Here is a 13,303-nt window from a genome sequence, read left to right as displayed (position 1 = left end):
AATGTCAGGCTCATTGTCCTTAGCAATGTGGCAGGTGATACCCTGGTGTCCTTTAACTCTGAGAGGATAACCAGAAGGGTATGACCTCAGAAGAGGTCTTCTGTACTGGACATTTTAGCTGAGAATCTGTCAGATAAATCTGGAGAAGCAGCAAGAGCAAGGTCCAAGCCAGAGATGCGGTGTCGACCCATCCCTTGTCATTCTGTAGGGACTGAGGTTGAGGACATTAACTTATGTCCTGAACCTGAGCCTAGTATGATGGTATTTGGGAGGCACGTCTTTAGGAGATGACTAGGTCTCAAGTGTGGTGTCCTTATGGGTGAAAGTAAATCTTTATGGTACAGTCCCCCCTCACCGCATGGGGATGTGGCAGGAGGGTTGTCATCAGGAGCCAGGAAGCAGCATTCTCCGGATGCTGACCTGGCAGAACTCTGACTTCCAGCCTCCAGAAACACAAGCTGAGTTTATAAGTCATTCAGTCTGCAGCTCTTTATCACTGGGACCAAACAAAACAGAGTGAGGACCAACTGGCTCTTCAGTTGATAATGTGTTTAATTGACTGATGGTTGATTGATGATTGATCAATTGATACTGTATAGCACATCATGCTGGTATAGTACTTGGGGTTTACTTTAACACACAGTTACTGTAAGGGACGATCAACAAATAAGAATAGGATACACTTGCCCAGCCAGTTGGGGTCTATGTACATACTGTGGCATGATGAAATCAAACCAATAATTTCATCCATCACCCACATGGTGTTTGTTTTGCTTTGTTTGCAGGAGTTGAGTCACTGGGGAAATCCAAATGAAAGCTTCAGGGAGACTCCACTTCTCTCTCAGAATGGTGGCTATCAGACTCGGAAGGCAGCCCATGTAATACCTGTGATGGAGGATGAGAGGAAGATTGCCCTGAAGTGCTGGTTGAATGTAAATGAGCAGCTATGATTGAAAACAGCCCAGGGCTTCATCAAAACATAAAAATGGAATTCTATGATCCAGCAACATTCACTTCTCATATGTTCACAAACGATGCAAAGACAGTTAGCTGGTCGCAGATCTGCAGTCAGGAACCACACACTGTAGCACCATCCACTACAGCCAAGACAGAGCTGAGAGCTGGGAACAGATGCTCCAGGTGAGCAGAGTAAGGCCTTCGAAGAGGAAGAGAGTGCTCTACAGCCTGCATTGTGTATTTGGAACCTGCCAAGAACTGAAGTGTTCTCATCTCCTGCAAACAAAGAAAATGGTTGATTTTCCCATGAGGCAACTGTTCCTGCAGGAGTAAAATGGAGACACAATGCTAAGGGAGAAATGTGGAAGCAGGGTTTCTTCTTGTTCATGTTTATGATGAGGTGTTCCCCAGGACTTTGATAAAACCACGTGTTGGGGATGTAGTGTTAGAAAACTTGCACTGCAGCTCTGCATTCTCTCCCTCCTGCAGAACCAAGGACACAGGACTGTGCTTCACTTGTTGCCCTTTCACCCCTGATTAGAAACAGAGAAAGAGACACAGATGAAGGTCACTGAGCATCTACAGAACCCTGAACACACCCCTTATCCTTTCAGAAGGAAGGAGCCCTGCAGGACCCCTGAGCTGCTTTCCCACCCCTCCATGTGCTGAGTAAAATCCTCTCTGTCCCCTGAATGTAGACAGCCAGACTCATAGAAAACCCGGTTGAACAGCAACCCAAGGAGGGAACAGAGCAGCCTCTTCATGGTGCTTATCTGGATGATGGAGACAGAGGCAAGTAACTAACACCTGGATTGTGGTGTCTGGATGGTTGTTGAATTGTTTCAACTCCTGCAACTAGTCAGCCCCACCCAGAAAACCTGCCAGGCCAAACACTGCAGAGTTTCCTCCCAGCCTTCTGAGCCTGAAGCTCCTGCCAGACCAGACCTGGCTGAGAGTCTGGGTAGAGCACAGCATGGGGGGCATTTTGAGATGACCCTTGTGTTATATGCAGTTAGGGATCCTCGAAGCAAGAGAGGACCCAATGAGAACGAACCTCAGTTGCACACAGAGTCTAGCACACTAGGTAAGCAACAGTTAAAAGTTTTACTCAGGAAACAGATGCATGTTCTGATTGAAGACCCTTTACAGGGACCTGAGAGATGGCTGGGCGGATAAGGGTCCTTGTCCTTCCAGGAGACCATAGTTCCCTCCCCAGCATCTACTTCAGATGGCTCACACATGCCTGTAACTCCAGCTTCAAGGGATCTGATGCTCTCCTTTGGTCTCCCCAGAACCCGTAGGCAAGTAACAGATATTTACACAGGCCCACTCTCACACACATTTAAAAAGACAGAGAAAAAGCATCTTCACCTGTGAAATAATTGAAGTGAAATCTCAGCAGGAGAAGAAGAATCAGGAACATAATGATAAAGTATACACGGGATGGGTTCATAGTTTTGGGTTGCATTTCAAAAATTTGAACACTCCTGCTACAGTCAAGGTTTGTTCTAAATGTTTAAAATATGACCACATAAGAAGGAAGAGGATTGGGGGAAACCAAGATAGGAGTGCTGTGTTCCAGAGTGACAGGGCCAGCAGTGCTGGTGTGCTGTTGTACATGGCGACTACTTGGGGCAATGCACTGTACATTCGTAACAGTAGAGGAATGCATCATAGAGTTTTTGTTATGAAAATAATTGCTTGAGAAATGAGATAAGAAATGAAACATAGACATACAATCTCCTCAAAAATATCTCAAAGCTAGCCTTAAGCCTTGTCAGCCCATCAAGTCTCAAAGAGTATGAGAACAACTAATATCCTCTGACCTTTAGGATAGTTTGGGTAAAATATTGATTGAGGCTTAAAATATGTTGCATTTTTTACCCAAATCAAAATTCTACCAAAGGAGAAATCAGATCTCTTCTTTGAAAAATGAGAAATAATTAAATGACAACAAAGAATCCCATAGGAATGAAGTACTTCCCAAGATCCCACCCTCTCTGTCCTAATTCCTGCACTGAAACTGCCAACTTCCTGAAAGTGTCTGAGGCTGGGACTCTGGACTCTTTCTCTGCAAGTCTTTGGTGGTTTGTGCCCAGCTCTCAGTGTAGAGAGCACCCAGCTTTCTCAGTCCCATTGTCTGGGATTCTCAGGTGCTAGGAGTTTCCATCCATTCTGCACTTGGTCAAAGCCCTCCATGTCTGAGACAGGCTGACTTCCTGGTGTAAGTTTCAGGAGGCACTGGAGACCCAGGTGAGGGTGTTGCACACACAGCTAAGGACCCTGAGAGGCAATGGATGCTCTGCTGCAAATTCACAGATGCAGTCAACATGTTGAGGTACCACCTGGGCTTTACATCCTCCTGTAGCAGCAGTGCAGTGTTGAAGTGAAGCCTCAACGCAATCCCATACAAGTTAAGAATTATGGATAATAAAAGGGTTATTTATTTGAGGGGAAAAACTTACAAATCAGTGTCCCAAAGAACAGTTCTCTCATCACAAACAGGAAACAGAGAGTCTAGCAGCCATAACTAGAACCCGAACATGAGAGAGTGCAGGGTTCCCGCTGCTTTTTAAAGTATAAGGGACCATGCCCCAGTGGCCTGGTATTTTAAAGGCTATTGGCTGAAGGAGCAGAGCTCCTGCAGCATTGAAGAATGGAGTCAGTAGCAGGGTTACTGTTCAGAGTGAAACAGCACAGTGTTCTTTCTGTGGTTAAGATCCTGAAGCAGAGTGACAGTAGGCAGTAGGGCTGCTCTGAGCCTCAGGATGCACAGGAAGGTCACCAAGGTGAACATGAAGCAGCTCACACATTCCTGAAGATTCCCAGGAAGCAAATACAGCCTGAAGAGTAAGAGAGGTAGACAGAGGTTGCTCTTAGCTTAAGGAGGTTTAGATACCTTTGTCATTAGGATACTAGAGAGGCAATGAGAAGAGACACTGTCTTTCCCTTGGTCTGCCTCTGGTATCTGCATAAAGTGTGTTTAGCCATAACACTTACTGTAGCAATGGAGGAGGTTGAAAAATAACTATTTTACAATTTCATACATGACCATAATGAATTGAGACAGTATTTACCACCATTCTACTCTCCCTACAACTCCTCCCAGAACCCACTATGTACCCCTCCCCGGCAGAAATCAGGAAACCAGAACCAGGCCATTAGGTCAAGAAGACAGAACTTAAGAGAAAGAGGAACAGTAGTAGAACACAGGTAGTTTAATTTCAAATGGGCATTAGGGGCTTTAAGGGGTGAAGGGCATGGCAGGATAGGGGAGAAGGAAGGTTTCTGTTTGTTTATTCTAACCTATCAAAGTACCATTTACTTTTTATTTACTTCTTGTATGTCCTGTAATCTCCAGAAAGTTTTATTCTGATTATACCTTTTCTAATCAAAATCTTTTTATTTTGCATTCCAATTTCAGTTCTCTCTTTTTTCCCTCTCCCACTCTTCCTACCTTCACCCCTCTGCACTCCCCATTCACTCCTCCAAGTATGTGAGGCCTCCCATGGGGAGTGAACAAAGTCTGTCATATCACTCAAGGCAGAACAAAGGCCTTCCTCCCTGTACCTAGACTAAGCAAGTTATCCCTCCATAGAGAATGGTATCCAAAAAGTCAGTTCATGCACTAAGTAAATATTCTGGTTCCACAGCCAGTTGGTGCACAAACTGCCCAAGCCACATAAATGTCACCCACATTTAAAGGGCCTAGATTGGTTCTACGCAGGTTCCCCAGTTGTCAGTCCAGAAAAGTGAGGTCCCACTAGAACAGGTAAATTGTTTCTTTGGCTTTGCCCATTATGCTCTTGATCCATTTGCTCATGTTATGATTCACCTCCCTCTCTATGATTGGACTCCAAAGGCTTAGGCCAGTGCTTATCTGTGGACCTCTGCATCTGCTTCCATCAGTAACTGAATGAAGGTTCTATGATGACAATTAAGGTAGTCATCAATCTGTTTACATGGAATGCCAGTTAAGGCACCACCTACACTATTGCTTATGGTCTTATTGGGTCATCCTTGTGGATCCCTGAAAATTTCCCTAGTGCCAGGTTTCTCACTATTTCTATATGTCTCCCTCTATCAATATATCTCTTTCCTTGCTCTCCCTCTCTGTCATTTCACTACTTGACCTTCCCAATCTCTCATGTTCTCTCCCTCTCTCCTTCTCCCCTTCCCAATTCTGCTTCCACCCTCCCCCTCCACCCATACTCCCAATTTACTCAGGAATGTTCTCTAGAGGACAACTGAGAAACAAGTTCACAGTTGCAGTGGACTCCCCCTGTCTTTGTTTACTTCCTAGTGTGAATTCCAGGCATTCTGGTCATGCACAGAGGAAGCTTAATGCTTTCTAAGAGCAAACTTGTGAGTTTTTAGAAAATAAGAATGTGAAGTTGTGAACTGAAATGGGAGAATAAGATACTTTAGAGTGAGAAAATTACTGCATCTTTGCACATTTCAGAGCTAGTACCAGAGACACAGGAATCATAAATCTGCAGTTTCCAGAGTTCTACACACCATCAAAATGTCAAAGAAAGGGATGGAATTGATGTTACTAGGAATATTGCAGATGTGTTAGCACGTGAATAGTAAATTAGAGAGTACAAATTCAAATAAGCATAGTAAATGTTCATTTAAAACAAGAAGGCTGATATAAACACTCTTCACTTTGATGAACTCAGAGTCAAAGTCACCATACATCAAACTGATGAGAGACTTAGTTAACTGCCCAGTCCCTTTGCCTTTCTTATACAATACAAACTGATTCAGAAGTGTCACCTGCCATATTCTAGGTCCTACTCACAGGAGTAGACTACACAATCCATGGACATGAGTGACAAGGGTTATGAGCATTGGGTTCCAATTTCACTACCACAATTCTCCCTCTAGCAAGGTATTTTGAATGTTAACTAGTCTCTCTCTCTCTCTCTCTCTCTCTCTCTCTCTCTCTCTCTCAATTTTCTCTCTTTTCTTCTTTCACTCCCTCTGTTTATGCATGTAAGAATCTGTGTGTTGTTAATCAAAATGAGGAACCTTAACAGCTATCCACTCATTGAGAACCTCAACAAATAACATTCTCATTCTCATTGACAATTTTGTGCCAAAGGAAGAACACAAAAGACAGAATCAGCTTTAGACAGATCAGAGTGTACAGTGGCAGCAGTGAGAGCAGAAAAGAACACTAAAGGCACTTAGAGAGGAAAGATACAGAATCCAATACTTAAAAATGCCTTGATATAAACCACCATCACTTTGAGCTAAGGAACCAAGAAACAATAGACATAATTGAAGAACCAAAGTTCCTCCATTTTGTACTCTGCCTCCATCTTGTATCTTATGTGAACTATTTCCCATAAAACATTCCAGTGCTCAGAAATGGCTAGCAGCAAAAGTAACATGGTAGCCATCTGGAAAGTACAGATAACCATAGAATGTCCCCACCCGAAAGTGAGCCAATAAGAAAACTTGACAAGAATCAAGTAAGATTCAAAAATAAAAATTTGTGAAAATTCCCTAGGCATAAGCCAATCAGGATTGAACCTGTCACCTCACACCCTGCTAACATAATTTTCCTGGTTTTTGTCTTTAAATAATGCTCTACAGAAGGGTGGGCACCTCAAATTGCTGATGCACTGATGAGGTTCAGGCCAGCTTGCAATTACACACATGATAATAAACCTTGCTTTGGTATTTCAGTGAATCAGTCTCCTTGGTGGTCTTTTGGGGTCCCCATGGACTGGGTACAACAATAATGTAAAACACCATCAGCTAAGGCTGTGAAATCTTGGATGGCTACACATATGTGTACAAGGAGGAGTCAGCAGGTTACATGAATAAGTCCAACTCAGTCATTCATCCTAGCCAGAACTAAACTATGTTTCTGGGCTCTCTTGAGACTGTGAGTCTGTTTGGGTAAGGGATTCTGTAGCATATGTTCCTTAACCCCACATTAAATATTCTTCCGGATTGGATAATTGATCACCTACATGTTCTAAAAAGAATACCTTAATATAATAATTTATCACATTAATACTCATATTATGATTTTACATACATAAATCGAGTTGTGAAGAAAATAAGTGAATTTATTAAACAGCAGTCTCAGTATCAGGCATGGGAGTTATTGTTCAGAGGCACCAGAGGTAAACAAAACAATACAGGCTAGTGTCATGGTTCTTGGTTGCCCATTATAACAAGATGGTAAGATCCTATGGCTAAAGGTAATATATTCTACCGCTGCATGACAAAGATAAATAAACCTTGAACTGAATGGGGAAAGGTCCTCTACACTGGTTAGCTTTCATAGTCATAGAAGGTCCTCTGCAGGTTGCTGGGTTAGAAACAATAGCAAGAGTGTGAACCAGTGCTGGACCCTGCACACTACAGTACTGAACTTCCAGGTGCTGTGTGCTCAGTGGTGCAATAGTGTCCTGACAACTACAGAATAGCAATGCTTTCTGACTGGATTTGAAGCCTGCTCAACAGCAGGGAATTCATGCCTACTACTCCAACATGGCCAAAAATCCTATGGTTCAGCAGGTCTTAGGCCCTAGGGTTAAACTACTATTGTTATTTTTACAAATGGTCATGACAAACTGTCTTCTATATGTGTGTTTATACTCACAGGTTATTGCTAGGCTCCAATTTAGTTTGAGTAAATGTTTCAGGAAGTTTCTGTAGCAGGTTTCCTATACTATTTTGTTAAAAATGTCTTTAGGTTTAGTTATCCTTCCCCCACATTCCTCCCTCTATCCTGCCCTCTTGTCCCCACCCCCTGTGGGGTCCCTGTTCCATTTGCCCTTTTATGAAAGTTTTTTTTTTCTGTTTCTCTTTCCCTTGAAGATCCCCTCCTGCCTCACAACTTTTTATTGATACCTAACATCTATGGATATTCCAAATGAAACAAACATATTTAAAGCTAGAGTAAAACTTTGCTTCTTTTCCTCTGTCTGAGTTACCTTGCTCAGGTGATTGTTTCTAGTTCCACCAATATGCCTGAAGTTCTCATAATTTCGTTCCTCTTATCAACTGAAGAATACTCCACTGTGTAAATTTGCCACATTTTCACAATTCACTCATCAGTTGATGCACATCTATACTGTGTCCAATTTTCAGTGATTATGCATGGAGCAACAATGAACTTGGAAGAGCAAGTATCTCTGTGGAAAGATGTAGAATCTTTTAGCTAATTGCTCAAAACTGGTATAGCTAGATCTTGTGGTAGATCTATGGTCAGCTTCAGAGTAACCTCCACACTGATTTCCATATTGTTTGTGTCCATTTGCATTCACATTAGCAATGAATAAGTTTTCTCCCTCATGTCCTCCTCTCAGCTAGTGTCCTGGTTCTCTGGTTCTTACAGTCCCTCTTGCTTCATTTCTGTTATGTTCTGTGGCATTACGTGTGGGAATTGCATTAGAGATGTATTAACTGGAACTAGAGACTCCACATTATTTACTATCTGCACTTTAACCAGTTGTCTATGACAGTAGAGACAGAAGACTCTCTGCTTCAAACTGAAACTACCTTCATCAGGGTTTAGAACTATACTTATCTGTGTGTATTGTCACTGGCCACGTTAGAGGAGCTGCAGTCGACAATGAAGTTTATGGAGTATGGCTCACCAGTAAGTACAGCTAGGAAGAGTGTACGCTGGAGAGGAAAATCCCCCCCTCTTGGGGGGTGGTTGTATGCTTCTTGCCCCTTACTTCTCCTGGCCCTTCTCCTGCTTGATGCTATTGTATGCTTAATGAATTTTGCATGATATGATTGTTGAGTGGGAGAATTCCACTGTATTCCATACAATGTGATTGTTTTATGGGAAAAATCCCTCTCTTTATTTGCAGATCGTAATGAAGAAGATTTTCAGAGCAATAAAGCTTAGAGATGTGAAACTGGCTTAAGATGAAAATTAAAACAAGCACATTTCATGTATTATAGACAAGTTGGTTCTCACTATGGAGAAACAGTCTGATGATTAAAGAAGGCAGTTATGTCTCTACAACCAAGTTTAGGTCTGAATTTCTTGGTCATGTAGATTACGGGTTTTAGTGTGCACTTTGAAAAAATAGAGTTGAGAAAGGAAATTAAAAGACCCTACTGTGTGTAATACAGATGGTTTGCTAGACCATTTGATTAAGGTTCTGTAGATTAAAATGAGGATAAAAATCTGCTACACTATAACCACAAATAGCTGCCTGCCAGTACAAAGGGACTGGCTGAAATATAGTTGACTTGCTTGAAACTTAGTTAATCAATAATAGAAGAAGCTTTTCTAGAGTGTGAAGATGTTATGGTTGGAAAATTAATAGAAATGAAAATGTTTAATTACATGTGGGCTTCTAATAAAGCATGTAATTTATGGTCATATTGTGATTTCTTCCGATATAAGGATTTTAATTTGATTTTGGAAAATATGTAATTTTCAGTTATGAGGTGATTTTATTCTTGCATAGAGATTTTTATCTTAGGTGGTATAAAATGGACAAGAGAAAAAGACAGAAAAATTAAGTTTTGCCCCCTCAGGTGAGTATTTTGTGTGTATTTAGCTTCTGAGTCCACATCCACTCTCCAGTTTCTCTGACTGGAGACTGGAGTTGACTATAGTTCATCTCCAGCAGTGTATAATCCTAAGCACTTAGAATACAGTTAGACACTACATTGAATTAGGAAAGTGGCTGCTGTAGTGGATTCTTCTCTACAGTCTGTGACCTCTCCCGCCATGGATAGTTAACTACGTTTACAGTATCAGGCTGGAAATCATTGCTACTGAGTCACTTTGAATTCAATAAGGTATATATTAGTTTCCCCAAAGATATAAGAGCTACTATTGTACCTGTCTGTGGCCTTGTCCATGTCAGAGGAGCAGCAGATGGCAGTTGACTTCCGGGTCTCAGCTCACCAAGAGGTGAATCCCTGATGGGTAAATCTGTTATGCCCAGATCATGGAGTCCACCAAAACCAGCTAGGAGACCAAATCCTGAATGCAAAAGCAAAGAACCTTTATTCTTATGTAAGTTTGCAAGCTTGGATTCTCCGTGTGTCTAGTATATTGGAGTGATTGGAGAGCCCTGAGCTCAGTTGGGGTTGGATTTTTATAGTAGCAAAGGTGGGTGTGAGGGATTTCTAATCCTCAGAACCCCTGATTGGCTGACATTTGTCTAAGGGTTTCCTGGTGAAAAGTGAACAGGTGTGTGTTGGCAAGTGATCCGATCTACAATGGTAGGAATGTAATGAATTCCTTTGGATGGTCTGTTCCTGGGCACTGCCTGCTATGGCAGCTGTGCGGCCTGGGTCCCATGTGTGGTCAGGCTTCCCTGGACCCACATGGCCTGGCCCCATTATGGGTGGCCAGACTGCCATGGGCACAACAAATCTCTGATAGGCCCTGAGTCTATAGACTCCAGATTACGTTTAGCTTCTGCTGTGACTTTACATGTTTGCTGCTGCCATCTTTCTCTGTTATGTGGCATGGTGTGAGTGGGTGTGGGGAGATTCCTGTGCCTCTCATATAGTATGTTTACCTCATAGAAATATGCTATTCTACTTGACATTTTTCTTATGGATTATGAAGATGATTTCTTTCTAAACTATACTGTCTAATTGATAATAATAATGTTAGTTTAAATAGAGTTTTGATGATTAAAAAGTAAAACAAGGAAATATAACACAGCTAAAACAAATGAATTTCTATGAGGAGTGCTGGCTCATTAGGTTAACGATTAAGAAAATCCATTAAGTCTCAGTAACCCAGCTTGCCTAAAATCTGTTAATCTGTTAATGTTGGGAGATGCGTTCACAAGTTGAAACAAAGCTTTGAAAATAACTTAAATTTAGATCAATATGATTTTGTCAAATAGCTTTAAGGTAAAAAAACCCAAGAAGAAAATTTAAAATTTTAGAAAAGCACACAGTTGAATGAGTAATTCATTAAGGTCAGGAAACAAGAACAAAGCAGCCCCATTATTAGCTGACATGCTTTTTTTGCTCGGATAAGTTGGTGTCAAAGATTAATTCCTTGTACTTATTTCTGCTCTCAATCTCATAATATAAAAATATTGATGAATGAAATGTACCTTAAAGATTTAAAGTAGAGCTGACTGATTAATTTTTTATAGAGAAGTTTTTATTTTGATTCTTTTAGGATTTTTTTATAAGATTATATCTTGGGATAAAAAAGAAACTGATTGGTCTTTTATTTGTAACTGCAAAACCCAGCCTGACAATAAAAGAATATCTTGCTTGCTTACATTTTGTTAATTTACAAGTTGTGTCAATACAAATGTATGTGTATTCTGGGGAAAATTTGTTTTCACCTGTATTGTGTAAAATGTTTAATCATGTAACGGCTATGGGAAATAAGTTAGATTTTTTTTAACTTGTATTTATGGTAATCATTTAGTTAAAAAACAGAATGTAACCACACTGTAATTTTTGTACTGCCTGAATAATTTTATTGATAAATATAATCTGTAAAGGAAGGAATAAAGATAGAGCTAAAATGAGTTAGAAGAAAAACATGAAGAATAAAGGTAGAGTTAGAAGGAAAACATCAAGAATGGGAGAGTAAGGAAGAATAAAAACAGAGTTAGAGGGAAAACATCAAGAGAGACAGAAGGTGTAATTTCTGGATAAAGAGAAGGAAAGAGAATATAGAACATAGAATCAGAGAGTACAAAAGAAGAATAAAGAAAAGTTCTGAAAGAAACCATCTATAGAGTGTGTGAATCTCACCCCTCAGATAAAAGAGACAAACTACACCCTAACTCCAGGGATTTACTTTGAGACCTTCAAGCTGCTTCCCCAGACAGTAATATGCACCCTTGTGGATATCTTGTCATGGTGGTCTTTGTTTTGGTTCATACTCTTTACACAACTTAGTAGGATTATTTATTGCTTTTCTCCCCTGGATTCTTACATGGCACCTTCATATACTGTGAAAAGTCAAGCTCAGGAAAGAATCTTCAGGTCAGTTCAGAGTTCCTTCACGTACTATATCTAAAGCATGTGGTGTCATTAGAAATGGGGTCTTACCTTCAAATTCTATGAGGGCAATCAAGGTCAATGGCATCAGCCTGTTTTATTTGGAGGAGTCTCTTAAGTCCCTAACTCACTACTTTAAGGGAGGTTTCCCATAACTGGAACTGGTATTTTTTTTTTACTAGCTATGGCATTCATTCTAGATTTGACAAGCACTCTTCTGAGAGATTCAGTTCTATGTTGTGCCATTTAAGTAGTGTTTGGGATTTAAAAATTTTGTTTGACATTCAGTTTTGCTTCCTAATCAGTAAGATAGCACATACTACTTTACTGTTCTTTGTGAACACAAACATGAATCTTTCTTGAGAGACACCATGGTCTTTGATTTAAGATTTTTCTTCCTTTACAGAGATATAAATATGAGTACTAGAACATTCTATATTATACCAATATTTTATTTCCAGAATTGAGAATTATCAAAACTTTTGCTTCCTTTGAACATTGCAGAAGAATTATCAAAGAGCCTAGTTCTATTCCCAGATGAGTGATGATACCATGTCCTGAGGATTTAAGCTCCTGCAGTTGCCTATGAAAGTAGACATTAAGGCCTTTCTGGACAGAGTCTTTATGACTAGTAGCTTACTACATAGTGTGTAGAAAAGGGGAGGAGCTGCCTCTCATGGCAGCATCTTCAGAGTTCTATCAGTTGTATTTCATGTGCAGCTTCACAGAGTGGAAGCTGTTGGGGAGTGTGGTGATTTGAATGAGAAGGATCCCCATAGACTCATATATATGAATATTTGGTACCAGTTTGTGGATTAAGAAGATCAGACCTTATCAGAGGAGATGTGTCACTAGTGGTGTTCTTTTGAATCTCAAAGCCAAAGCTAGGCCCGGGCTATCCCTCTCTCTGCCCTTCTTTGAGATTAGATATAAGACCTCAGCTAGCTCTCCACGGACATGCCTGCCTGTCTGCTGCTCTGCTCCCCAAATGATGGTAATGGACACACCCTCTGAAACTTAGTCAAGCCCCCAATTAAATGCTTTCTTTTATCAGTTCTCTTGGTCATGGTTTCTCTTCACAGCAATAGAACAGCAGCTGAGATTGCAAGTCTGCCTGAATTCTCTTTAACATGGACAGATGAGAAGAAGAATCTGAAATACATGGGAAGTGAGACTGAAGGTTATTTTTAAAGACTAGAGTCTATGATCCTCTTCTGGGTCATAAATTTGTGGATAACAGAAGATGCTGGAGAATTTAAATCATTAAATTTTGTGAGGCATCTTGGTAGTGATAAATTCTATGGCAGGGATTTTTTCTGGAGATGTTTTCTGTAAGAGGTCCTCCAATTTTGGAGAGAAGAGT

Source organism: Myodes glareolus, chromosome 12, assembly GCF_982192425.1.
Source record: "Myodes glareolus chromosome 12, mMyoGla1.1, whole genome shotgun sequence".
Lineage (NCBI taxonomy): Eukaryota > Metazoa > Chordata > Mammalia > Rodentia > Cricetidae > Myodes > Myodes glareolus.
Note: the sequence above shows the minus strand (reverse complement) of the source record.